The sequence below is a fragment of the Canis aureus genome, chromosome 15 (genome assembly GCF_053574225.1).
Source record: "Canis aureus isolate CA01 chromosome 15, VMU_Caureus_v.1.0, whole genome shotgun sequence".
NCBI classification, from domain to species: domain Eukaryota; kingdom Metazoa; phylum Chordata; class Mammalia; order Carnivora; family Canidae; genus Canis; species Canis aureus.
The window spans coordinates 63,663,556-63,689,558 of NC_135625.1; the positions used below are offsets into that span (position 1 = coordinate 63,663,556).

The 26,003-nt window shown below is 37.3% G+C and overlaps 1 long non-coding RNA gene across 2 annotated transcripts in view; it reads left to right on the top strand.

The window, feature by feature from the left end:
* Positions 1–6,225: 6,225 nt before the first annotated feature.
* The window catches only part of LOC144285040 (uncharacterized), a 55,879-nt gene continuing 36,101 nt past the window's right edge, over positions 6,226–26,003 (top strand). The window contains exons 1-5 of one of the 2 annotated variants that reach the window (XR_013353432.1): positions 6,226–7,402; positions 8,068–8,168; positions 12,634–12,811; positions 13,546–13,695; positions 15,501–16,573. This is a non-coding gene — a long non-coding RNA (uncharacterized LOC144285040). The remainder of the gene's footprint in view (positions 7,403–8,067; positions 8,169–12,633; positions 12,812–13,545; positions 13,696–15,500; positions 16,574–26,003) is intronic. The other variant, XR_013353433.1, reaches the window with a different exon arrangement.

The following is a 26,003-nucleotide window of genomic DNA, read 5'->3' on the forward strand; positions in this document are numbered from 1 at the left end:
ATAGCTGAAAGTGAGCGGCTTATATCTAATGAAATGGGTTAGAACAAATGTGGATATTCTTATTGTTTGAGTGTAAAGGGAACCATAGAAATTAGGATGAAGAAAAGAAATGGAGGAGTGGAGTTATCAGTTTCCATGGCTTAAGGCTAGGCTAGATTTTTGTTTGTGTAATGATAATTGTTTGCTGTTTGTCCTCTGCTATGTTAGGATGGTAGGTGCTGAAAGAAAAGATCCTATGCTGAATGATGGTCAATGAAATAGTTCTGCTAGTAAAGTTGAAGGGAACAAATCAGGATGATGATCAGAGATGATAACATAAGCGCAGTGACTGGAAGTAAAGAGGAGGCCACAGTGGTCGAGGAAATAGACACATCGACAAGTAGTCTTCTTCCTTGCCAGGTGATTGCCATTTGTGGCCATTTGCCAATAATGGCCTTTCTGCTTGGGTTTGTTGATAAATAGGGGAATCTGGGTGAAAAAATAGACTTTCAGGGTACCTAGCTGGCTCAGTCAGTAGAGCATTCAATTCTTGATCTCAGGGTCATGAGTTAGAGCCCCATGTTGGGTATAGAGATAGATCAATGGATAGATAATACATTGATAGATAGATGATAGATAAGTTTCTTTAAAAGAAAAAGAAAAAATAGACCTTATGCTTTATTCTTGGGAACTTTTCTGTTCAGACTTGATATTTGTTTAAATTATGGCCAATTGATAATTACTGAAATTAATAAATTAGAATGAAGAAGAAAAGGAAGAGTGAGGAAAGAAAGAGAAGGAAGGAGGGAAGGGGGAAAAGCAAGAGAGAACAGGGAGAAAGGAAGAAAGAAGGAGAGCAAAGGGGAGAGAAAAAAAGAGGGATAAATTGAGTGGTAAAGAGAATGACAAAAAAGAAAAAAAAAGGAAAAAAAGGAAAAGCCTTTTCCATACAGAAAGGCTAAGATGAAGAGTACTTTTTAACTTTGGGCCCTTAGACATCTATTTTCATGAAGTTTTAATACTTGATTTAAAAAATCAGAGAAAAGTACAATCCTATTACAGATCATTTCATAAAGGTCTCAGGAGTTAATATTGTGGCTAAAATTTTATAGAGAAAAAAAAGTCTTGGCTTTGGTTTGCACCTGACCTACCATCCAGCTGTCAGAGAGACTAAGAAACGGAGCACCTTTATGAGGACTTTGAAGGCTACGGAGGTTAAGAAAGTCTGCATTACTTAATCCTACCCACATTAGTCTTTCAGGTTTAAGAGAATAGATTATGTCATGTAGATAATTTTAAAGTCTTCCCAAAAAGAAAGTGAAGTTAATACAAAGTAAACTGAAAAAAAAAAAAAAAAAACCTCTACAGAATTTTCTGTTAATGGATATGCCATAGTTTTTCTAATGATGGGATTCTGATAGGAACATTTCAGAGCCATATAAGGTGGTTGAGGGTAGAGTAGGTGGGTATAATCATTGCCTAATTTGCATCTGCAAGCAAACTGAGCCCCCCCCCCAAAAAAAAAATAGCATGACATGTAGATGAGGGTCAGAAGCCTGATATGCCAAACACAGGTTCACTAACAATGAGTCATTCCTCGGGACCTGGAAGGAATTGCATAATATGTCCATGTACAAACTGGATAAAGTGAGGCCAGCAAGGGTGGGATTGTCCTCAGACTGTCTTCAGACACCAGGATTTCCCGGGGCTGGTGGCATTTCCTCCTGGCTTTCATAGGGAAGCAAAAGGAGGCTGGAGCATTTTCAGGCAGAGGGAAGAGGGATATATGAATGGCAGCTCTTGAAGGTGAAAATAAATGCTGTGCAAGAGAGAATGAGAGGCTGAAGACTTTTTTCGGGAAAAGTCAGAGGAAGACAGCTAACTAGTCAAGCAAGTGTTAAGACCGTACTATGGATAAGGAGTTTGGTTTGATCTAATAAGTACTCAGAGATTGCTGTTAGGAGGAAATGAAATAACATATGTGAGAGCACTTGGTAAATGGAAAGACTCTATGCTAATGTGAGGCATTAATACTATTATTCTCATCCACTCCAGCCTGAGCAGGGGAGTGACATGATAAAAGCTCTACTTTAGAAGATTAGTGTGGGAGTGATGTGCAGAATGGCTGTAAAGGCAGGGGGAGTGTGGGTAAGGAGGTCTGCAGATACTGCTGAGCCAGCTCCACCAGGAGTTTAGAAGTATTCCTTAAGAAGTGGAAGTTCTTGGTTCTCTCCTCTCCCTCCCCACCATGCCCAGAGGGAGGCCTTCTTGTGGCCCAGAAGAGCCAGCTGACAATCAGAGCTTCTTTCGCCTAAAGATAAACTAAAAAAGAACTGTAAAGGATGCTTCCCTGGTACAAATGCTGGTGGAGTGTGTAGATGGTTCTGTGATTCTGCTTCTGCTTCTTCTGGATTTGGTTCAATATATTTCTCATCTTCCTGTGCTTCTCATTCAAGAGAGACAGATGTCAGGGTGCTCATATCAATCCATAAGTGGTTCTAGGAAAGAAAATTGCACGAAAGAGGAACAAAAGGCTCTGATTTTGGCTTCCTCATGGCTTCGGGGCTTCTGAGTACACACCTTATATTACTAGCGCATCATTAAAGTTAGGTGATAACTTGTTCCTACTTTCTCAAAAATAAAGCTTCAAATTCAATCCCCTTGTGTGCGTGGTAATAAAGTTTAATACCTCATTAACAAAAAAACCCATGAAGGAACATGCATTTTTAAACAAGATAACTCTTTAGGGAGGGAAAAAGGCCTGAGGTATAAAGAAAGGAGATAACATTGCTTAGAATAAAGGATCAAGATGGATCATATGAAACTTCAATTCACAGAAAGAATGATGTGTCTTACAAGTGAATGATGAACTGCCAGCAACAAAATTAGAAATCAATATGCTATATAAAAATTAGTCAGAGTAAGACCAATAGCAAAATACAGTAATCATTTTTAGAGATGAGGTTGAGAATAAAAACAAAAGTACTTGGATCAGATTGAAAGCTGCCACACATTTGTCAAGGGAAAAATAGCAAAGGCTGTCAAAATATCATAGCCTTTTGTTCTTCCTTTTTTTTTTTTTTTTTTTTTTTTTTTTTTAGCTTAAATAAACAAAAATTCCCCAACTAGTCAATCTTTATAATTTGAGCCAGGTAAAGCTAGGAGTAGCATTCACTCATTAACAATTCCATTTATAACATTGTTATAATGATTGCAGGCTGTCTTGGAATACTAGAGTCTTGTTATAAGGGGGTACTTGGTGTACTTAACTGGGGACCCAAGAGGAGTCTTCAAGAGATCTGAGGCTTCAGTGCAGAGGTTCTGACCTCTGGCAAAGTATGTGCATGTGACACACACACACACACACACACACACACACACACACGCACAGCCTGGTCTCACTTAAGGCAAGTATGAAAAAGACATTAAGGAACTAGAAGGTATTATGCTAAGCAAAGTAAGTCGATCTGAGAAAGACAATGCCATATGATTTCACTCTTATGTGGAATTTAAGAAATAAAATGGTTGAACATAGGGGAAGGGAGGGAAAAAAATAAAATAAGATAAAAACGGAGAGAGAAGCAAACCATAGGAGACACCTAACTGTAGGGAAGAAACTGAGGGTTGCTGGAGGGGAGATGGGGTGAGGGGATGGGGTAACTGGGACATGGGCATTAAGGAGGGCACGTGATGTAATAAGTGCTGGGCGTTACAAGCAACTGATAAATCACTAAACTCTACCTCTTAAACAAATAGGACACTATATGTTAAACAAATTGAATTTAAATTAAAATTAAAAAAAGAAAAAGACATTAGTTTAAGATTTCTTCACTTCATAATGTTCCATAGAAAAGTGCTATATTTATTTGTAAGTCAGCAAAAATAAGTGAGAAATTCTAAGGTTCTCCACTTTAACCATAGGGATGTTACAGGGCTAGGAATTGAATATGCTTTTATGAGGTGCAAGAAAATGCATACAAGATCAGAAAGAAGAGAAAGATAAGGGAAAATAATCCCTTCATAGAGAAAGAAAAGTATATATGCGAAAGTGTAAAATAGAAATGTGCTTAACAATATATGACTTATAATTTATAGATCTTAAGAATGAGAAGTTGTTTTGTTTTGATAGTTTCTTACTATTTCTTCCTGGTTTCACTTGGCAATGTAGTTCCAATAAAACAAATGATGAGTCTAGACTAGACCATAAGAGGAAAGGCCTCGTTACACATGGAGCCGGATTTGTCTCATCCTAGGGAAAAGGATCCTCTAAGAGGAAATAAATATCTCCAGTTTGAGGTGGCACTTTCCCTAATTACTTATGTTTGCCCTAGCAGTAATTTGAATGTAAAGCTAGGCTTTAATATACACAAGTACAATAACCGGTTATTGGGTATGGTATAAAGAAAGGGATTAATACTGTGTAAATGGCCTTTCTACCCATTTAATCAGGATTAAGGAACTCTCTGGGGAAATGGAACCAATTGAAGATAGATAAATATTGATATAGACAGATATAGATGTACAGGACATTTATTATAGGAACTGGCTCACAAGGTTACAGAGGCCAAGAAGTCCCACAGTTCTGCTGTCTGCAAGCTGGAAAACAAGGGAAACCGGTGGTGCAATTCAGTCTGAGTCTGAAAGCCTAAGAATTGGGGGGCTGGTGGTATAATTCTCAGTCTGAATCCAAAAGCCAGAGAACAAAGAACACAGAAGTCTGATGGCAGGAGAAGCTGGGTGTATCAGCTCTAGCAGGAAGAATGGATTCGACCTACCTTTACCTTTTTGCTCTATTCAGGCTCTGAAAGGATTGTTGGGGTACACTAGCACTGGTGAGAGCAATCTTCTTTCCTCAGGCTCCTGGCTCAAATGATAATCTCTTCTAGAGACACCCTCACAGACACACCTAGAAATAATGTTTTACTGGCTGTCTGGTCATCCCTTAGCTCAGTCAGTTTGACACATAAAATTAGTCATCATAGGTCTACCCCTCGTCACCTTGGCACCCATCTCCTTAAACCACACTTAATCTCCAAATAAAGACAGTAGCAAGTCATAATTCTACCTAACATGATAGACTATCCTGCTTACAACCAAAAATGCCTAATCTCTTTCTCAGAAGAGGAGATAAAGTCCTTGAGGGATATGTATTCTTCTCCTGATAACCTCATAACTCACATACTATAATGTTAAATTAACAACACTTAAATACATAAAGTCAATACATTTTATGTTACATAATAAAGGAATAAGAGAGGGAAGAAAAGAGAGTATTCGTTTAATGTATGTTACAGTTGCATGCTCTCTCTCTCTCATATATATATATATATATATATATATACACATAATAATTACAAAATAAGGGGAAGTATTTAATTATTCATCATTATTTCTGTAATTGCTAACATGGTTCTACTGGTATTTATAATTACAGCCTTCTACTACCCATTCCATAGTCCCTTCACCTTAAGCAAGAACTTCAGTTGATCTTGACTTTTTACTTGATGGTTTGGCTCAAACCTTCATTCTTGAAGAGTCTGGGCCATTAGAAGTCCTACGTGGATTGAGTTGTTGTAGTTTTCCTTTGACTTCAATTACAAGGCATGCTCATACTAAGCAATGCCCAACAGGATCTCCTGTATTCCAGACGTAGTCTTCTATACCTCTATTATAGAAGAGTAGTCCAGTTTTCCTTGGTAGTCAGGATCAATCACCCTAGCTGACACCGTAATTCCTTTTTAACTTGTTGATTCAGAGGCACAAGAGGCCTAAGGTGGCCATGTGGCTGTGTTAACTTCCAGTTCAATGGGCTCATCGTTGTGTTTTCTACTGAAAACATTCCTCCCAGTGGAGTTAGAATCTCTAGGCCAACAGATTATAAAATGTATGAGAACAGGGAACAAAAATTTTGCTAGTGGGTTACTAGGGGTACCTGTAAATGGTGTCACTCTCATTTTCACGCCTTGATTCCTGGATTCCTGAATCCTGGCTATCCAAGAAATAGCACTGTATATCAGATGCTGATTCAGAGCATATATAGCCTCCTGGAGAACCTTGCCCCAGCCCTACCAGGTATTGCCACCTAGCTGGCTCTGTGACTAGTCTTCAGAAAGCCATGCCACTGTCATATCAAGCTGGGCTGCTTTAGGATGGTGAGGAACATGATAAGGTCAGTGAGCATGAGCATGGCCCACTGTCCCATTTCTTTTGCTGTCCCATTTCTTTGGTCCGTGCAATGCTGTGTGGAATACTATGATGGTGGATAAGGCACTCTGTAAGTTCATGGGTGGTAGTTTCGGCAGAAGAATTGTGTGTGGGAAGGCAAGTCTGTATCCAGGGAGTTTGCTCCAATAAGGACAAAATGCTGTTCCTTCCATGATGGAAACAGTCCAATATAATCAACTTGCCACAAAAAGGCTGGCTGATCATCCTGGAGAAGGGTGTTATTCTGGGTCTCAGTGCTAGTCTCAGGGGCTTTGCTGCTGGCAGATTGGGCACTCCCAAAGCAGGTGTAGTTGGATCAACCTTGGTGAGTCCAACTCCATTATGCATAATCTCCATGTCTGTGTCCCATTATAAGTGCTCATCAAAGGCATCCTTCAGCACAGGATGGTTTTAATAATTAAGTGGATAGGACAACTCATTATCTGGACAGTGGAAGGTTCTTTGGAGAAAGAGGCTGACTTGTATCTATAGGATATCTTCATGTATTTGCCCAATTAGGCAGGTCTGATAAGATACATCTTCCCCAAATTTGTCACCAATTTCCCATTCCTATTCCTTCTAAGTTCCTGATCATCCATTAAAACCACTGGTCATAGTCCATGAACACTGGTCTTCTCAATTTTAGGGTCCATTATGTTCATTTGATATAAGTGGGCCAGAAGCTTAAATAGTAGAGATGATAGTATGAGTCCATAGAGAGGGGATCATCATGAAAGCCAGTGGGGTGTCACATACCCACTGTGGAAACACATTTACTTTAAGTGAATGGTCTTGAGGTTTGTGACCTCTTTCTAGAGCCTGAACTGTAAAGGGATCCTACCTTATTAATACCATCTAATAAATAAGAATTTTGGGGTCTCCCTAACTCCATGGTTACTATGTGCTATTGTTACATAAAATTAGATTCTGCTGTGTTCTGAATGTTTGCATTGCTCCAAAATTCATACTGGAAAGCCCACTCCCAAGGTGACAGTTTTAGTAGATGGGGCCTCTCGAAGTGATTAGGTCAGGAGGGCAGGGCCTTCATGAATGAGACTAAGACCCTTACAAAAGAAGCCTGGGAGAGTTCCCTAGCTCCTTTCATCACAGGAAGCCACAGCAAGAAGTCGACTGTGTACAACGATGAAGAGATCCTTCATCAGGATGCTGCCTGCTGACACTGTGATCTTGGACTTCCCAGGCTCCAGAATTGTGAGAGGTAAATTTTGGCTATTTTATAGGCCGCCCAGTCTTTGGTATTTTGTTGTAGCAGCCCAAATAGACTAAGATGGATTTTAATATATATTTTGCATGTTTTTAAAAATTTTTTTAAAAGATTTTATTTATTTATTCATGAGAGACACAGAGAAAGAGGCAGACAGATAGGCAGAGGGAGAAGCAGACTCTGCAGGGAGCCCAATGTGGGACTCCATCTCAGGACCCTGGGGCCATGCCCTGGGCTAAAGGCAGACACTCAACCACTGAGCTACGCAGGCGTCCTGTTTCTTAACTTTTTAAAAGGTTTTTTTTCCTTTTTATATCCTGAAAATGGTTATGCTTTACGATAGTCTTCTTGTTTTCTTCCAACAGATTTACTAACAGTATGGACAAATTAACTTTACACTACAGCAGAGTTACAGATTGTCATTTAATATCACACAGCTGTTTAGGAATTATGTACAAATCTGAAGAGGGGAGTAAGAAAGAATACAGATAGCTCTGTGTGCCAGTCCCCAAATGCTGTAAAGGCAGCTCAGAGCACAAGGCCTTTTGTGGATTTGTGAGATTCAGTAATATCATTTCTAATTATTAAAAATAAAATTGAATTTTAAGGGTAATAATAACTTCTAACTGTGGGATGAAAACCTTGTATTCTGATTATAGCAACACCTCACATTTTTAGTGACCTCTGATTTCAACCTCAAATGTTTGGAACACAACCAGCCAACCTGGAATGAGCAAGAAAAAGCATTATCAGAGCTAGAGTAAGTAATTAAAAATAATTAAAGTTCATTTACTTTTGGTGGGAGTATAAATTTATATAACGGCTGAAAAAAGAATTTGGCTGTTATTTAACTATTGCCTGTATTTTTCATAAACTTAGACCTTGAACTCATAACCAGAAATCCAAGTTAGAGTTTTGATTAGGCAAAAGTGATTTTCATAGAATTATAGCCCCAAATGAAAGCAATAGCAACAATATGCAGAACAAAGGAGAATAGCGAAATAAACCATGGCATATTCACATCACAATGCTTATATGGAAATCAAAATTCATGTGTTTGAAAATTATTTATTTACATAGGAAAATATTCCAATTTAAATGCTAAGTGAAAAAAGCAAGATACAAGCTGTTCCATTTTCTAAAAGTAATAACATTAATGATAATCACACTAATAGTAATAATATTAAGGCATATACAGTAGAAAATGCTCTAAAATATTGAGCTGTTATCTACCTGCTGAGATTAATGATGATGTATTCAGTCTTCATGGTTAAAACTTCCTACATTGTGTTATTTTTTAAATAATGAGCGTGGGTTAATTTCACAGTCAGAAAAAAATTATAAAGAGCAACCAAAAGTCTCCTATAAAATGCAAGCTCACATGATTTACTTTTAGATGGTCTCTCATAGCCAGCAGATTTTTTATTTTAAACATTTAATGATTGGATTTCAAGCCAACAGCAAATTGGTAGCAGGAATTTAAAAGGAAGGATAATGGGGAACTACTATAAAAAGCCACAGTGACAAAAAGAGAAAAGTAACTGACAACTTCCTCCCCCTGGGAGGAACAGGAATATTATGGGAAAATGTGCAAGTCCTCCAAAATCACAGCTTAGTGAGGCCATTTTGAGTAGGGGCTAATGAGCTACCAATCTCAACAGCCTTCCAGGGAATCCATAATATGTGGAGGAAAGAGTTCTGCATCAGAAATTAAAATTATTTGATTTTAGTCCCTGGTCCAGGCGCTTCCTAGCTTGTGATTTTTAATAAATTCACATAATATCTTTAAGACTCAGAATTCTCAGCTTCTAAATGGGAACAATCCAGTATTTTTTATGGTTTGCACAGTGCTTTCTTTGCATGTGTCATATAACAGTGCTTTGAAAATAATGTTGTGCCATGCATACGTACGTGATGTCAATAATGCACAGTATGTTAACTGACACTAACAGTAAAGCTAATTCAATAGAAAATTTTATTTATTTATTTTTTAAAGATTTTATTTATTTATTCATGAGAGAGACAGAGAGAGAGAGAGAGGCAGAGACACAGGCAGAGGGAGAAGCAGGCTCCAGGCAGGGAGCCCGACGTGGGACTCGATCCTGGGTCTCCAGGATCACACCCTGGGTTGAAGGCGGTGCTAAACCGCTGAGCCACCCAGGGATCCCCCAATAGAAATTTTTAAATCACCTACTTTCTATACAGTCTAAGAAATTTGTAGAAATACAGTGTGTTTTAGGAATATGCTTTTGCAGGCGAGTTATAATCCGTGTTTACATTTGGTCCATCTCTGGCATGTCTCCTGTTCTGTGGCATGGTGGAAAGAAGCTGGGGTCTGGGGTCAGGCACATGTGGCTGAGGTCCTGAGTAAAAGCATTTTCAGGTAGGTAAAATATCTACAACAGAAATTGCAGAGTGCAGATAAGGTCTGGTGATCTGGTTTGGCTTAGCATGCAAGACAGAATGTGCTAGCATTGCTGAATATAGGTTTAATTAGAGAATGATAAGCAGCTGGCAATCATGACTGGCAGGTCAAAACTTGATGGGAGACAGAGATTCTTCACCAAAGGCAGCAGGCTGGAGCTGACTTGAAAAAAAGAGAGTAAAGTGATCAAAAATGTAGAAGAGTGAGGAATAGGGGTAATGCGCTCACGACCTAAGCAAAGAGGTAGAAGAGGCACAAGGGATGGCGAACACACAGAGGCCAAGGATAAGTTGTTCTTGGAGAGGATGATGATGTGAAAACATGCTACAATCATACTAGAATTTTAAGTGGTTTCGCTGGGAGTGCACCCATGTCTGAAAGGCCTGAGTCAGGTGCTGTGTTTCCCCTGTCCGGGATCTTGATAGATTGTCTCTGACGTCAGTGTTCCATCCCTGATGCTCAGCCAGGGAACCTGCTTACTCAGTTTCAATTATCTGCTCCTCAGTCTGAGATCCTCTCTAAGGAGTGAGTAGTGGATGGCCTGACACTAGGCATCTGGAAGCATTTTTAAAGCTGGGCAAAGCCAAATATTTGCAAATACTTTATTTGGAACTATCTGGAGTCATAACAGCCCACCCTACTTCACAACATGGTGTGAAGCTCAAATGAGATCATGTCAATGGTCAAACGATATATTTAAGAGAGAAATGAATAATTGTTTATTGAAGATCTCTATTTCTGCTTGAGATGAATATGTAATTAGGCTGTGAGGCCTTACAAGGGATGGTAATGATAGTGACTACACTTGGGACCATAATGTTTAAGATGAGTTATTTTCCATTTTGCAAAAAATAGTTTCCATTTTGCTCCATTGAACTGGAGATCACATTGAATATTCCTGGTCACTGGTTTAGGAGAGAGTAACTATCGAGGAGGTGTTGTTCAGGAACCACACTTGACAATGAAGAATACTGTTGATATGAAATATGTTTATTTATGGAAATAGGTATTTGAAACTAATTCATATAAAGGTTTCTATCATGACCATATATATTAATACTGATAAAATGATTATGCAAAAGTGTGCATCTGTTAATTAAGCATTGATTAAGCACACATGAAAAGCCTAAGAAGGAGTGATAAAAAATGGAAACCAAATTGATAGAGTATATGATTAGGTATGATTTCATTTTTAGTTAATACCAGGAGAAAGATAGCAGATGCTTAAATAGCTTGATTGGGATCCCTTGGTTGGGATTAGGGTGAGCTAACCAGTAATATGATGCTCTTAGTCTAAGTAAATTAATATTACCCGGGATCGAGTCCAGCATCAGGCTCCCTGCATGGAGCCTGCTTCTCCCTCTGCTTGTGTCTCTTCCTCTCTCTCTCTGTGTCTCTCATGAATAAAAAAAAAAAAAAAAACTTAAAAAAATAGTTACTTAATTCACATGTTATCAAATGTAGAAGGATGTTTCAAGAAAATAGGTTCCACCTTTTTATTTCAGTTTAAAAAAAAGTTATTCATGGAAGCCACACTCATGCCAGGTATTTTTGAACTGTGTCTAGTGTTGAAATTTAATTAGCTTTATAAATTTGTTAGGAAATTTGACTAAATAAAAAGGAATTTGAAAGAGTACACAGATTTGCTACATAAAACTGCCTTTCTTTTGTAAATTAAGTTTTTTATATTTAGCAAGGTCCAATTCTGCTCCTGCAAAGGCACACTCCTCCCCCCCTCAATTTTCTTAGATATAGGCCCCTCATTTCCGTTTATTTTATCTGGACCAAAATACTGGCTGTTTATTTATTATCAAAAACTTGTTGAAGTTATAATGGCTCATATAACATATAGTTTTGGCAATCTGAATCAGTCATCACGAAACCAAAGCAGAGAAAAAGGAGTAAAGCTTAAAGTTTAACAAGATAGGATTTGGGATTAGTCAGTTTTGCATTAAAATCCTTGCTCCACCTCAAGACTTTGAGGAAGATGGTTAACCTCTGTACGCCTCAGATTCTTCAGCTGCAAAATGACGATAATCATATTAACCTCACAACATATTAACCTAACAACTATTTTGACTATTAAATGGAATAACATAAAATACTTAACACAATGAATAGAATGTTTAAGTGCTTAATAAATGGTAGCTATTTTTATTATAATAGTAAATATGTTAGACTTCCACCCAAGGTTCTGAAGTCATTTTCTGGGAGTCACCCAGGCTCTAGAAAGTAGTGACCAAAGTTAAAAAATTTATCCTTAATACAGGGTAATAAGTAGTTGAGGTAGCTCATACAATGGTGATAGAGTTACAGATGATCTGTTATTAACAGCGTTATTAACCCATCTCTCTTGTCATGGAACAGCCTCCTTCACAGTGAATGTATTGGGGGAGGGTGTGAAGGGGGCAGGCTTTTCGAGGGAGCATGAAAGAATGCAACTGACCCCTTAGTTGTCTCTTACCATCCTATTCAAAGAGTTTTAAAATAACTAAAGTCACAACGGTCTAATGGCCAACATTGGACTCTGAGTATCGTATCCTTGGTAAAATTAGTTTGTTCTTTTCTGATTCAAGAGAATAGAATCACTTAGAGGCAAAAGGTCAAGGTGGACAGTTTAAAATCGTGTTCTTTTGCTCCTTACCTTTCTGCCTGTAAGAAAGATGCCTTTCTAGTCATCACATACATTTTTCCCCAAAGGAAGGAGATAAGAAGCAACTTATAAAAGGGTCTAGAAATTAAACACCAATTGCAGTGAACCTTCTTGCAGCTTTACAGTGTCTTTTCTTTCTTTACCAAGTACCTACAAGGAGCATCTACAAGCAAAATTTCTGTCTGCCCCAGAAATGTAGTGATATGTGTGATAAGACGAGAGATAGCATCTATTGTGGGCTCAGTGAATATCCACTTTCCGATTATTGACGGGAAACAAGCACAAGTGATAGACAAAGAAGTTGAGAACAAGTTGGATTGGAGAGGTAAACATTGTAAACATTTGATGCTCTCCTTTAGGTTTTAAGGAAAAGCTCTCTAGGGTTTTTGTGGCCAGGAAAGACAAATCCATTCTGTTTTAGTTCATTGGGTAGCTGCTCCAAGCATTTAGGGGACATGTTTGCTCTGTCGATACCTCCAGGCAGCATCTCCTTTTGGAAAATAGAGAGGACGTTTTCAGATGACATTCCGTCTGACCCCACAGTTTAAAATTGCACTGGTGAAACTCAGTTTCCTATCCTGCTTATGTTTTTCTGAACTGACAATTGATCCTTGCATTGGAAACATCATTTTGAGTGCTGTAATAGAGGTGATGATGCGCAGAGGAACAATACTGTGATAATGTCTTTTTTTAACAGGTGATGCTCTGCACTTCAAACTTCATCTGTTTTGAGTTTCAGGATGGAATAGTAGGGTCTTCTTAAATTGTATAATAAATGGATAAAGCAATTTATAGAGAGCAAGATGAGTATTTAAAAAACTGAATGAAAAGAAAATACAAATACATAGATAATGACAGTGGAGGAAGATAAGAGTTGTGTGCTTTTAAGGATGGAGTAAGCTTTGGAGATTTTGTGAGTGATTTCAAAAATCAATGTAGAAAATAACAGAGATATAAAGGGAATTTTAAAAGTGTTTGTGGTGGATATGTGAGAGTTTACTTTCTTCCCATTCAAAAAATTACCTTCAGTCAAAATAAATTTGACTATTTCTCCTGTAGTCAAAATAAAATATCTTGAAAAAAAAAAAAAGAGAAACAATGCTGATCTATGACAAAGAAGATCCAGATGGTTAGTGGAACTTAATCACTGGTCTCCTTGATGTACAAAATCACAGAGCAGAGGACTGAGCACTTTTCACTGTCATTCAGGTATGTGACATATTTTAGAACCAACCTGAGTTTTCGGAGAAGGTCTCCCCAAATTAAAAAATTGTATTATTTCAACTGGTCTTGTGGTCCATACTAATCAGTAAATAAAGAATTAAAGTTGAGTTATTACCATAGGGAGATCTGTTATGAAGATACTGAAGATAGATGGTGGGAATACCTCTTTATTTTAGAAGCAATATCCAGGTCTTCACTTGACATAGCTTAGCAAACCATTCTTCAGTCTAGGAGTTTATTAAAAATGTTATTTAAAAATAATATTGCCACAGCATCAGGCTCCCAGCATGGAGCCAGCTTCTCCCTCTGCCTGTGTCTCTGCCTCTCTTTCTCTCTGCGTCTCTCATGAATAAATAAATAAAATCTTAAAAAAAAAAAAAAGGGCAGCCCAGGTGGCTCAGCGGTTTAGTGCCGCCATCAGCCTACGGTATGATCCTGGGGTCCCAGGATCGAGTCCCATGTCAGTCTCCCAGCATGGAGCCTGCTTCTCCCTCTGCCTGTGTCTCTGCCTCTCTTTTTCTCTGTGTCTCTCATGAATGAATAAATAAAATCTTAAAAAAAAATAAAAATAATATTGCCATGGATTGGCCAAAAGATAATGAATTGTAAATCCTTTCCATTCATAGGAGGGTAGAAACCAAATCCAATGTGTTAGAACTGAAGAGTATTAAACTCTGAGCTTTGCCTCAGGATACTATGGACTCTGTGCAATGAGAAAGAAAACAAAATCACTCTATTTTCTCCAGATGGCAACCTAGATCTCTAAACCTTAGAGAGATTTTCTTGCCTAGCATATGTTAAAGATACCACCACTTTAGATGTCTGATACGGCAATGAAAGTGCCTTACAGCAAAGAAAGTGACAAACTAACTTTAACACATTATAAGAAACATGATAATTACATAAATATATAAAAATTTTCCAGGGTACTTATTTACATAATATTATATTCAAGACTAGATTTGGCCAGTGTTTTGGGTTTAGAATGACAGCTTTTATATTTGAACAAGTTATAAAGGTGTCCTTAAATAAGAAGGATATGATTAAGGTTAGGAGAGCCTGTGAGAAACCAAATTCAGAGGGTGAGGATGGACAGACAGACTACAGCCATCTGAAATTCATAAGCATAACACCATGAATTAGAATCTCACCTTGATACCTTCTGTGATTTAAGTTACAACTTTATTTTTTTCTAGTTTCTCTGGAGCAATGTTATAAAGGGCTAGCTCATCACACTATTACTTCATCCCAGAATATGAGTACCAAAAAAAAAAAAAAAAAAAGAATTATAACTCCTATGACTGGTTGCCTCCTTGATACTAAAATGAATACGTGAAAAGTAGCCTGAGGAAGAATATTTTATTAGATCAATTAATATTGTAGAAGAGTTTTGTTCCCGGGTTAATCATTGGTATGATCTCTTAGCTTGTAGTTAAGGTTTGGGGCTAGTCATAAAAGTGACTTGGAAAGGACACCTCTGTTCTTTATTTTCTAGCAAGGACTTTAGCTCAGATTTATTCAATTTGGTACTTGCAGATTTCTTGAATAACACATATGCCAAAGGAATTGTAAAAAGAGTATTCGGTTACCTTTCAGGGATGTTATCTTTGTTTTAATTAGAACTTTTTTGCAGATGAAGAAAACATGAAAACAGCTAGGTACTTTCTAAAGTTTATTGATCATAGCTATTTTTAATGAAAAATAATATAGATTTCAATTTAATATAAATGCAGCCTATATATGCATTGCTCCTTCTAACCCTTCTTTCTTTCTTTTTTTTTTCTTTCAAGGTCTCACCTTTGCTAACCCCTGGGATGGATTATGATCTAGTTTATACATATTGTGTCTGTTCGTGTAGAATCTTGCCTACAGGACTGTGGGACTCTTTGTTGATGGCAGTAACACTGGTAACTCTGTGTTTTAGACCACCCATAGAACCCATGCCCCTTCTCTTCTGTAGGTTTGCAAAAAAGAAGATATCTGATGGGACAAATATCCTGCTGCTCCTTTCCTTGCTGTGCCAACCTTTTTGTTGAAGATTTAGTGCAACGTCACAAGTGACTTAAAATGTTAAAGAGACAAGGTATTAGTCTTAGGGTTTCCAGGCCAACATGGTCACATGTTAATGAACCATGGACTCTATTTTGCGTATGGTAGCCAGTTTTTTAAAAATTAAAAATAAGAGAATAGAAAATAACAGAGTTCATTGTACAGAGCAAGGCTAAGTATTGTCCTTGGAGGCTTTTGATTTTTTTTTTTTTCACATACCTACAAAATATATTTCTTACTGTGGGTTTGTGCTGGATTGAATAGCATTTCCTCGAAACTCATGTCTACCCAGAACCTGTAAATGTGACCTTATTTGGAAATAAATTCTCTGCAGATGTAATGAAGGTAAGACGATGTCATATTGGAGTGGGTCCTAAATCCAATATGACTGGTGTCCTATAAGAAGAAGGAAATTTGGCACACAGAGAAGATGGCCATGGAAGCAGAGATTGGAAGGATACAGCTGTAACCAAGGAACACCACGAGTTGCCAGCAATGGCACAAGCTAAGAGAGTCATGGGACCTATTTTCCCTCAGAGCCTTCAGGGGAAACCAATTTTGTTGGCACCTTGATTTCAGATTTGGAGTGAGAGAAGAAATTTCTATTGTTTTAAGCCACCCGGCCTGAAGTAGGTTGTTACAGTAGCCATGGGAAACTAATACAGCATCGTTAATGGAAACTTAACATGTCTGAACCTGCCAACTTGGACTTTTCTTATAAGTGCTCAAAGAAAGCACCTGGTGTTTTGAAGTCTTCAGAAAAGAGCGACTCATGGATGTTCCTTCCATCTTTCCCTGCCAATCCTGCCTTCAGGTGCAGGATTTTGCTTCAAATATATCCCTTCTTAAATCTCTCTGTGCTACAACCTCATGCTCTCCCACGAGGAAGAGGGACCAGTTTTTTATTATACCCCAAGGAACACTGGCTCTCTTTCATAGGAGAAGCTCTTACTTCATTAGTTATTTCTAGACTCTTTTACTTTCCAGGAGTGCCTGAGACTCAAGTGTGCACTGATTAATAGTTGCCTCACCATCCCTTTCCTAGGCTCCTGTCCCGTTATAAAGGGTGAATGAATGTCCTTCCATTCCAGTTCAACTTTCTCAATAGAGACAGTGACAGACTTGCTAATCATTTTACTAAGTAATATTTTAAGTAAGAACATCTCAAAGATAAGTATTATTTGTGTCTGAAAGTCAACACACTAAATTGATAGAGAAGAAATATTTCCCTTAGTAATATAACATTGGAACAGACTGTAGAGTAATTGTTTCGTTTTTTTTTTTTTTTTTCTCCAGCTCATTTGCAGGTTTGGTGACATTACACTAACTATCACAGATTTTGATGTCTGCCCTCTCTGTTTCTGGGGGAATGACACTATCTTGGATTAATTTGTTTTTCCTTTTCATAATAGCTCCGATAGAAGATTGGGGCAGTGAGGCAAGCTACTGATTCTTTGCCACAACATAAAATAGAATCCTATTAAAATTCTTGCTGCATCTGCTTTGATGAAGCCTGCTCAGATCTGGTAGCAACATATAAATGCTCTTTCATAATACCTAGAGAAAAAAATTTAATGAATTTTCTAATAAATTAACACTGATTTTGTTCAGAGGAAGAAAAGCACATTAAAAACAACTTGTATTCTATTTTTTTTAAAATATTTTTATTTATTTATTAGAGAGAGAGAGAGAGCATGAGCAGTGGGAGGGGCAGAGGGAGAAGCAGACTCCCTGCTGAGCCGGGAGCCTGACAGGACAGGAGGCTGGATCCCAGGACCCCAGGATCATGACCTGAGCTGAAGGCAGATGCTTCACTGACTGAGCCACCTAGGCACCCATATTTTATTTTAAAGTTTAAAGAACTTGTATTTTAAAATCTAGGGAAATATTTCAAATATTAGGCATTATAAGTATTTTGTTTTGAACTGAAACGTTAACTGAAACAAAGCACAGCTATTTTTGAGGGCTTCTTAACAATATAATAATTTAATGTAGGACAGTAATAGAAATTGCAAATCTCAAGAGAAACAGGCGGAGCAAAAGAAATAAAATAATTGCTTTCGATTTTATGAAAAGATTGATATTCACTCTATGCTTACGTGATGAAATATTGGCTGCCTACCATATACTAGGGCCTTCTGTTGGTGCTAAAGAAACAATTATGAAGAAATTACATGATGTTTCTGGTCTCCTGGGAGGGATGGTTGATAAGTGACTTTTCTCATGTTTTAATATTACAATCTTCTGGATCTTAGACTAGATGAAAAGATCTTTGAGGCCAAAAGATGTTCAACATAATTTGAAATTGTGTGGAATTCAGTCTCTTCAGTAAATGTTGGTGGCAGGTGCAAAATTCATCCTGCTGTGTGACCCAGGTCAATCTCAGCATCCAGCAACCCTCTGACTCTATGTTTTTTAAATTGGTTAAACCTTAGAAAAGAAATACTTATGTTCTTGTGATTGTAAAAATTTGAAGCCATTCACAAAATTATGGAATACTTTTTTCTTTCACAAGTGAATTTTTATCTTTCTCAATTACATTCTCTTCCCCCACAATTGTTCACGAAATCATTAATAATTCCAGCCTGATCTTTTGCAACTGCTGCCTGGTATTCTGAATAGAAATGCAGCTTGATATATTTAAAGATACATTTAGGTTGTTTAAAACTCTACAGTATTATACACAATTCTACAAAAAACATAAACTACACTGCATTGAATACCCTTGCATGAATATCTTTGTACACAAATGCTCAGAATATGTGTTCGCTATAGTCTTTAAGTGGGGTTATAAAGTGAGATTTAGGAGACTCAAAATTCTGATGGATGGTGATAAAATGTTCTCTGAGTGTCCTCCAACTTGCAGATTGACCAACAATATGCAACAATTCTTATTTCCTCACAACCAAACATGGGGCATTATTAAAAGCTTTTAACTTTTGCCATTATAATGAGTGATGAATAATTTATCATTATTTCTTGTTAATGTTTCTTTATCAACAAGGTTTAATTTCATTTTATTTATTAATATTCATATATTAAGTGGCCATATATTTTCCCCCTGTGCCAGGAGTATATTTTTAATTAAACATTTTTCATACTTTTAGTTGAGATTCATTATATACTGTATTGTAGGTATTAAAATTGTTATAAATATTACAAACATTTTCTTTCAGTCAATTGTATGTCTCTTAACTGTACTTAGGATCTTATATTTTAGCCATATATTTTTAATAGAAGCTTTCACATTTCATTTTTTAGCATTAAGACTTTATATCTTTATTTAATGGATCTTGCTTTTTGGTATGGTTAGAGTGAACAATATTCTCTTTTGCATTTATTGAGTAGTTTAGCTTTTGCACCTCTATGAAACAATACATATTTACATATGTGCATGGGTTACTTTGTGTACTCACTCTTCAATTTTTGTAATCAATTTGTCTCTATATCAGTGATATACTGTTTTAAATATGACTATTTTCTAGTATTTTTATTATTTAGTAGGTCAAACCATTAGTCTTTGTTCCTCTTATTCATAATTTCCTTAGGTATTTCTGTACACGTATTTTTCTGTAGGCATCTTTGAATCAGCCTATCATGTTTCAAAACTGCCATTGGTAATGATTTCAAGGAATAGAGTAATGAATATCTGGATATTTCCATTTATTAAACATTCCTCTGTAGGTTTTAGTAATGCATTTTTTTTTCTCCTATGAAACCTCAAAGACCTTGTATTTATTCATGGAAATCTTACAGTTGTGCTATGCAATAGATTTTTTGGTTCCTTTTTGGGATTTGGTAGATTGGTTGGGTGCTGAAATTTTATTCACTTTTCCATGTTACCTTGCCATTTTATTGAATACATTTTAATAGTTTTCCTGTTCTACATAGATAGCAGATGCTTTGATGTGACAATTTATTATAGTTCTCCTTTAACACGTTCTTAATCCCTATGATTGCAGAGAGGAGATTTAATTATTCTTAATCACCTTTATTAAGAATAAGTTCAAATTGTAAAATGCAGCTTGAACCTGAGGCCATAATTGAGCTCTCTGACCTTTCCCCCTAAATGAGAACAGTTTTAGAGCTATATATCTCTCCTGCAAAAACAAAAAAAAGGGAGGACTCCTACATCTGTGGGCACTGGAACAAAAATATACTTGGCCTGACAGGAGACACAACAAACGAGGTTGAGGAATGTCAGGAGGTGTAGCAGACATTTGAATTTCTTATTTTTTCTAATTTTTGGGAGAGATAGATGGGGAAGAATCAGATATGGGATAGGTTTGAACCCTTGGGGCTTTTGTGTGGCAATATAGAACTGTTTTTGGAATAACCTGAATGGCCTCCTGCTAAAACTTCCACGTCAGGCGTCACAGCCTCTTCTTCCCTCATTTGATAATTCTTTCCTCCTTTGAAGAAAGACACTGTTAGTGCCTTGTCAGAGGAGTTTACCTTTTAAGAGGAAGTTAATTTTCTCATGTTCCTTCCCCATCGCTCTTCATTATCTCCAGACCTATAATTAGAATCCAATTCCAGTATGTGTAGGAGACCAATTACGAAGTCAAACATGTAGGAAGAAGGCTCACACAACAAAGGATTTCAAAATTTTGCTCATTTACCCTTTTCTCATTTCTCCTTTCCTTGATTATTATATGTGGGATTTGTTTGTGGAGGTTAATTATACATTTTGGTCTACAGATAGCTGATTATTGAAACAATCGCAAAAGAAGCAGAAGGAAAAGAGGCATCAGAGATTTTTGGAGCTGAAATAGTTAAGAGATAAGAATTTGAATTGTTTTTTGAGTGTACTTCAGGCTGCATAATGCAGAGTTGAATTAAGTTAACTTGGAGCTTTTAAAATTTTTATTACTAAAAAGGGTATACATGGATATTAGAACAGTACCGAGTATATAGTAGGTTTTCTAAACACATTTGTTGAATGAATAAATAAATACATACTGGTAGTTAGTGAGATGGATTGCAAGGTAATTTGAATTTTAAAAGTTTTTGACTTATTGATATCCAGATCTCCTTCTTTTCTCAAGGTGGTTATCCATGTTAGGTGAGTCTTGGTGAGAGGTGATGCATGCCTCTAAATTCTTTCACTTTGCTCTTTGAAATTCAGCTTTTCATAAATAAAATTTGCTCATTGGAAATGATTTTCTATTTTTACTTTCTTTGTTTTCTTCTTGAACTCTCCTTATTTCTCTTCCTCTGCTTGCTTTGGGTTTAATTTGCTCATTTTTCTAGTTTCCTAAGATGAAAGCTTAGATTATTGCTTTTAAATATTTATCTTTTTAAATGTATGCAATCAATGCTATAGATTTCCCTCCAAGCCCTGCTTTCACCACATCTCACCAATTTTGATAAGTTGTGTTTTCATTTTCATGTAGTTCAGGACATTTTAAAATTCTCTTGAGATGTATTCTTTGACCTGTTATTTAGAAGTGTATCTTTAAATCTCCCATATTTTGGGACTTTCCACTTCTCTGTCATTGATTTGTAGGTAATATCCACTGGTCTGAGAACAGGCATTGTATGATTTATCTTCTTTTAATTTGCTAGGGATATGTTTTATGGCCCTGAATGTGGTCTATCTTGGTGAAACTTGCATGTGAACTACAGAAGCACGTGTCATCTGCTGCTGTTGGATGAAGCAGTCTAGAGATTCCAATTATATCCAACTGATTGTTAGTGGAATCAAGTTCAACTCTGTCCTGGCTGATTTTCTGCCTGTTGAATCCATCCCTTTCTGAGAGAGCTGTGTTGAAATCTCCAAGTATGATTCATTTCTCTCTCTCCTTGCTGTTTTATCTTTTTGCCTCACATCCTTTGATGCTTTGTTGCTAGGCACATACACATTAAACATTGGTATGTGTTCTTGGAGAATTGACCCCTTTATCATTATGGTAATCCTTTTCTTTATCACTGATAACTTTTCTTACTTAGAAATCTGCTCTGTCTGAAATAAATACTCCTGCTTTCTTTTTTTTTATAAATTTATTTTTTTATTGGTGTTCAAATTGCCAACATATAGAATAACACCCAGTGCTCATCCCATCAAGTGCCCCCCTCAGTGCCCATCACCCAGTCACCCCTACCCCCCGCCCACCTCCCCTTCCATCACCCTTAGTTCGTTTCCCAGAGTTAAGAGTCTCTCATGTTCCGTCTCCCTTTCTGATATTTCCCACTCCTGCTTTCTTTTGATTAGTGTTAGCATGGTTAACATTTCTCCATCCCTTCACTTTTAATCTCTGTGTTTTTGTATTTAAAGTGGATTTCTTGTAGACAGCACATAATTGAGTAGTGTTTTTTGATTCACTCTGACAGTCTCTGTCTTTTGTCTGATACATTTAAGCCATTGACATTCACAGTGGTCATTGATAACAGTTGGATTAATATCTACCATTTTCATTGCTGTTTTCTATTTGCTGCTCTCCTTATAGGTTCCTACTTTGGTCTTCCACTCTTTTTCTGTCTCTGTGGTTTTAATTGAGCATTTTCTATGATTTCATTTTTTTTCCTTCTTATCACGTCAGTTATACTTCTTTTTGAAACATTTTGTGGTTGTCCTAGGGTTTATCATATACATTTATAACCAATCCAAATCTGCTTTCAAATAACACTATCTCACTTGATGGATATAAAAACAAAATATAAAAGCAAAAAATCCGAATTGCTTCTCCAGTCTCTGCTTAGGGAAATTCTCAATCGTCATTGTTGTCAATATTTCTTCTGTCCCTTTCCCCATTTCTTCTCCTCTGGCATTCCCAATATGTTTTGTGGTCCCAGGGTTCTTATTGTGCTCCTATTTTTCAGTCTCTGTTCTCTCTGCTTTTCAGTTTTTGAGGATTCTGTCTATATCCTCCAGCTCAGAGGATAGCTGTTGTTAGGACAGAGTGGAATCTCCCAAGCTTCTTGCATGTGGAACCTATTAATGGGATGTCCTTCACCTGCTTTTTATTCTTTTTCTATGAAACTACCATACACTGGTCCAGTCTGCAGGGATTTCTATCTCTACCAGCTCAGAGAGTCTTTCCTCAGCCCTGTCCAGTCTACAATAAGCGCATAAAATATATTCTTTATTTCTCTTACAATGTGTTATTATTTTTAGCATTTCTGATGATTGTTTCTTAGAGTTATATCTCTCTACTTACATTGCCTGTCTGCTTTACTGATTCTCATTTTCTTCCTCTCCCCTCAGGTGGGACAGAATGGTAGAGCTGGCTGGAATTGGTTTTCCATCCCCAGGTCAATTAGGCTCCAATAATACTTAGCAAGTGAGGTTCTAGTTACATAGTTTCCACTGAGGGCAGGCCTTGTTGAGAACAGAAGCCTGGAGAGTTTTTCAAAATGGCTCCTTTTCCCCTCTCTCTGCTGGAGCCTTACAGAATGTTTGCCTGATATTTACTATGAGAGTATGGCTAATCACCTGGAGGTAAATCTCACAATATTATAAGACACCACCCAACCATGATTGGATCCCCCAGTGCTTCTAGCTCTCAGAGTTGTCTGCATTGAGCCTCCAGCGATTTGGCAGTTCCAGCTGATTTCCTTGTTCACGCAGTTGCTGCAGTGGTTTTAGCTTGTGAGTCTTCTTCAGTAAGTCTGGAGTCCCTACATTTGTCAATCCTCAATCTTGAGGGCTAAGGGTTGGCTCTGTGTCCTCCTTCTTTTATGGATCCAAGAAGCATTGTTGATTTCTCTGTTCAGCTTTTTTAGCTGTTGTTAGGACAGAGTGGCATCTCCCAAATTCTTACATGTGGAACCTATTCATGGGATGTCCTTCACCTGCTTTTTATTTCCTTTCTATGAAACTACCTTACACTGGTACAGTCTGTGGGGATTTCTACCTCTTTATTTTCATAGGCCATTTAGTTTCACATGCTGCTTTGGGAAATTTTTCATATTGTAAAATCTAATGGTAATTTTCCCTGTATATTGGAGTTTTTAGAATGTTTACTTTTTGATTTCCAAAATATTTTTTTAAGTCTCTTTAAATACAGAGCATTGGTTACTTATTGACAAGTCTCTGTGCCGTATCTGGTAAGCACATTTGAACCCTACTAAAGCCATGCCTGGGTGGCTCAGTGGTTGAGCGTCTACCATCAGCTCAGGGTGTGATCCTGGGGTCCTGGGATCAAGTCCTGTATCAGACTCTCCCCAGGGAGCCTCTGCCTCTCTCTCTCTCTCTCTCTCTCTCTCTCTCTCTGTGTCTCTCATGAATAAATAAATAAAATCTTTTTTTTTTTAATCAGAGAGTGAATTCTCAAATCTTTTTTTTGTTTTTGTTTTTTTTTAAGAATTTATTTATTTGAGACAGAAAAACACAATCGGTGGGGGTGGGGTGGAGAGGGAGAAGCAGACTCCTGACTGAGCAGGGAGCCCAATGAGGGGCTCAACTCCAGGACCCTGAGATCATGACCTGAGTCAAAGGGAAACACTTAACTCACTGAGCCACCTTTAAATCTTTCCTTTGAAATCTGTTTCTACCTGCTTCCTGGAATACCTTATGCCAGGTATTTTCCACTCAATACAACATTTGTTTTTGCCAGAGCAGCAATTTGCTTCATTCTTTCCTATAAGGATTGGGTCAGGCCTCAATGTTACATATAATCTAAGCATTATCAATTAATCTATTTCACCTCCCTTACCAGCATAAAAGTAATTTAGGATGGTACATAACCTACTTGGTTTCTGATACTATTGTCTTCCCTGAGACTCCTCTGGTAGAGGTACTAAGATGTTCATGCACCCGAAGGTATAAGGTTGGTAGGTGTGTGTGTTGCCACTGGCTTCCTTTCTCATCATATGGAGAGATAACCTCACTGAGGGCGCTAGGATGCCATCTGATGGTTGCATTTGAGCCCTTAGAGAGCAGTACCATTTATTTGTTGATAAAGTCATTTTTAGGTGGATTTCAGTGAATCAAATTCAACAAATTCTGGCAATAAATCTCTCCTTCATGTGTCTTTACCCATATTTTTCTAGTGGTTCATTTCCAAAGCATATGCTTACTTTTGAGTACCTGTCACTTTACAATAAGCCATCAAAAGCCCACTTTAGACTTCTTGGCCCTCTCTTTCCTTCCTCTGTTCATTAAAGCTTCTTGAAAGCATAATCAGGTCTCACACTATACCCTCCACTCACCATTCACAGCAGTGTTAATTTGGCTCCCGTCTCTTTCACTCCTTTGAAAGAGCTATCGCTAAAATCGCTAATGCTTGCACATGGATAAATCCACTGATTATTTTTCTGGCTTTACATTATTCATTGTTTCTGTTACATTTGGCATTGGATATTCTTTCATTCACATACCCAGCTTTCTGCTGATTTCCTCTGATAATGTTTTCTTGTTTTATTCCAAATTATTTCCTGCTTTATCTTCCATGGACTTGTCTGCCCAACTTTTGGACATTTTCAAAGATTTGTCCTCTAGCCTTTAATCTCTCTGTTTATATAGTTGCTTCATTTAGACCTATGGTTTAATATATATCTATTTGCTAAACACTTGAATATTGAGAATCCTAGTTTCTGATAACAGTGGAGTAGGTAATTGAGACAAACCATCCTGCTGAAACCATTATAGATGCTAAAGAAAAAATAAAAACCATCTTGCTTAAAGGATCAAAGTCCTGACAAGATTATAAACCATACCCAGATAAAATTTGAGACAAAAATAAAACAGGAATGCAGAGAGGTAAGCAGAATGCAAAAAAAAAAAAACCTGCTATTTTATTTAAAACACTAACCTTTGAATCAATGGCTTTATCCAGTGTGTGATGCGTGAACCAAGACAAGGGGCCATCCCAGTTAGAACTAACAGAAACACCTCCAACTGGAGCCTGGGAACTCAGAACTCAGAGTTGAACCAGAAGCAATCTGCACTGTGTGGATTTGTAGCTGTAGTTTGTGTTGTCTGGGTTCAGGGAAAGACCTTATTTTTCAAAGAGGTTTTGGAGATTGATTTGTTTCATTGGTTGGTATTGGAGTTATTTAGACCTCAAAGCCCCTCTGTAGAGTTAGTTTAACTGAGTATTCCTTTGCTAGGTTACCGAAGGAGGGATTTTCTCTGAGGCCATCAAAAAGACAAAGGATTTGTATCTCTCCTCACCAGAGTGACACAAAACAACTTTTAATTTAAAGGGATAATATATACATGGAAATCCAGTACTGGTTTTTAGTGTTTCACAATACTCAGTAAATAAAAGCTCATTTTCATCTTAATTAGTGATATCAGT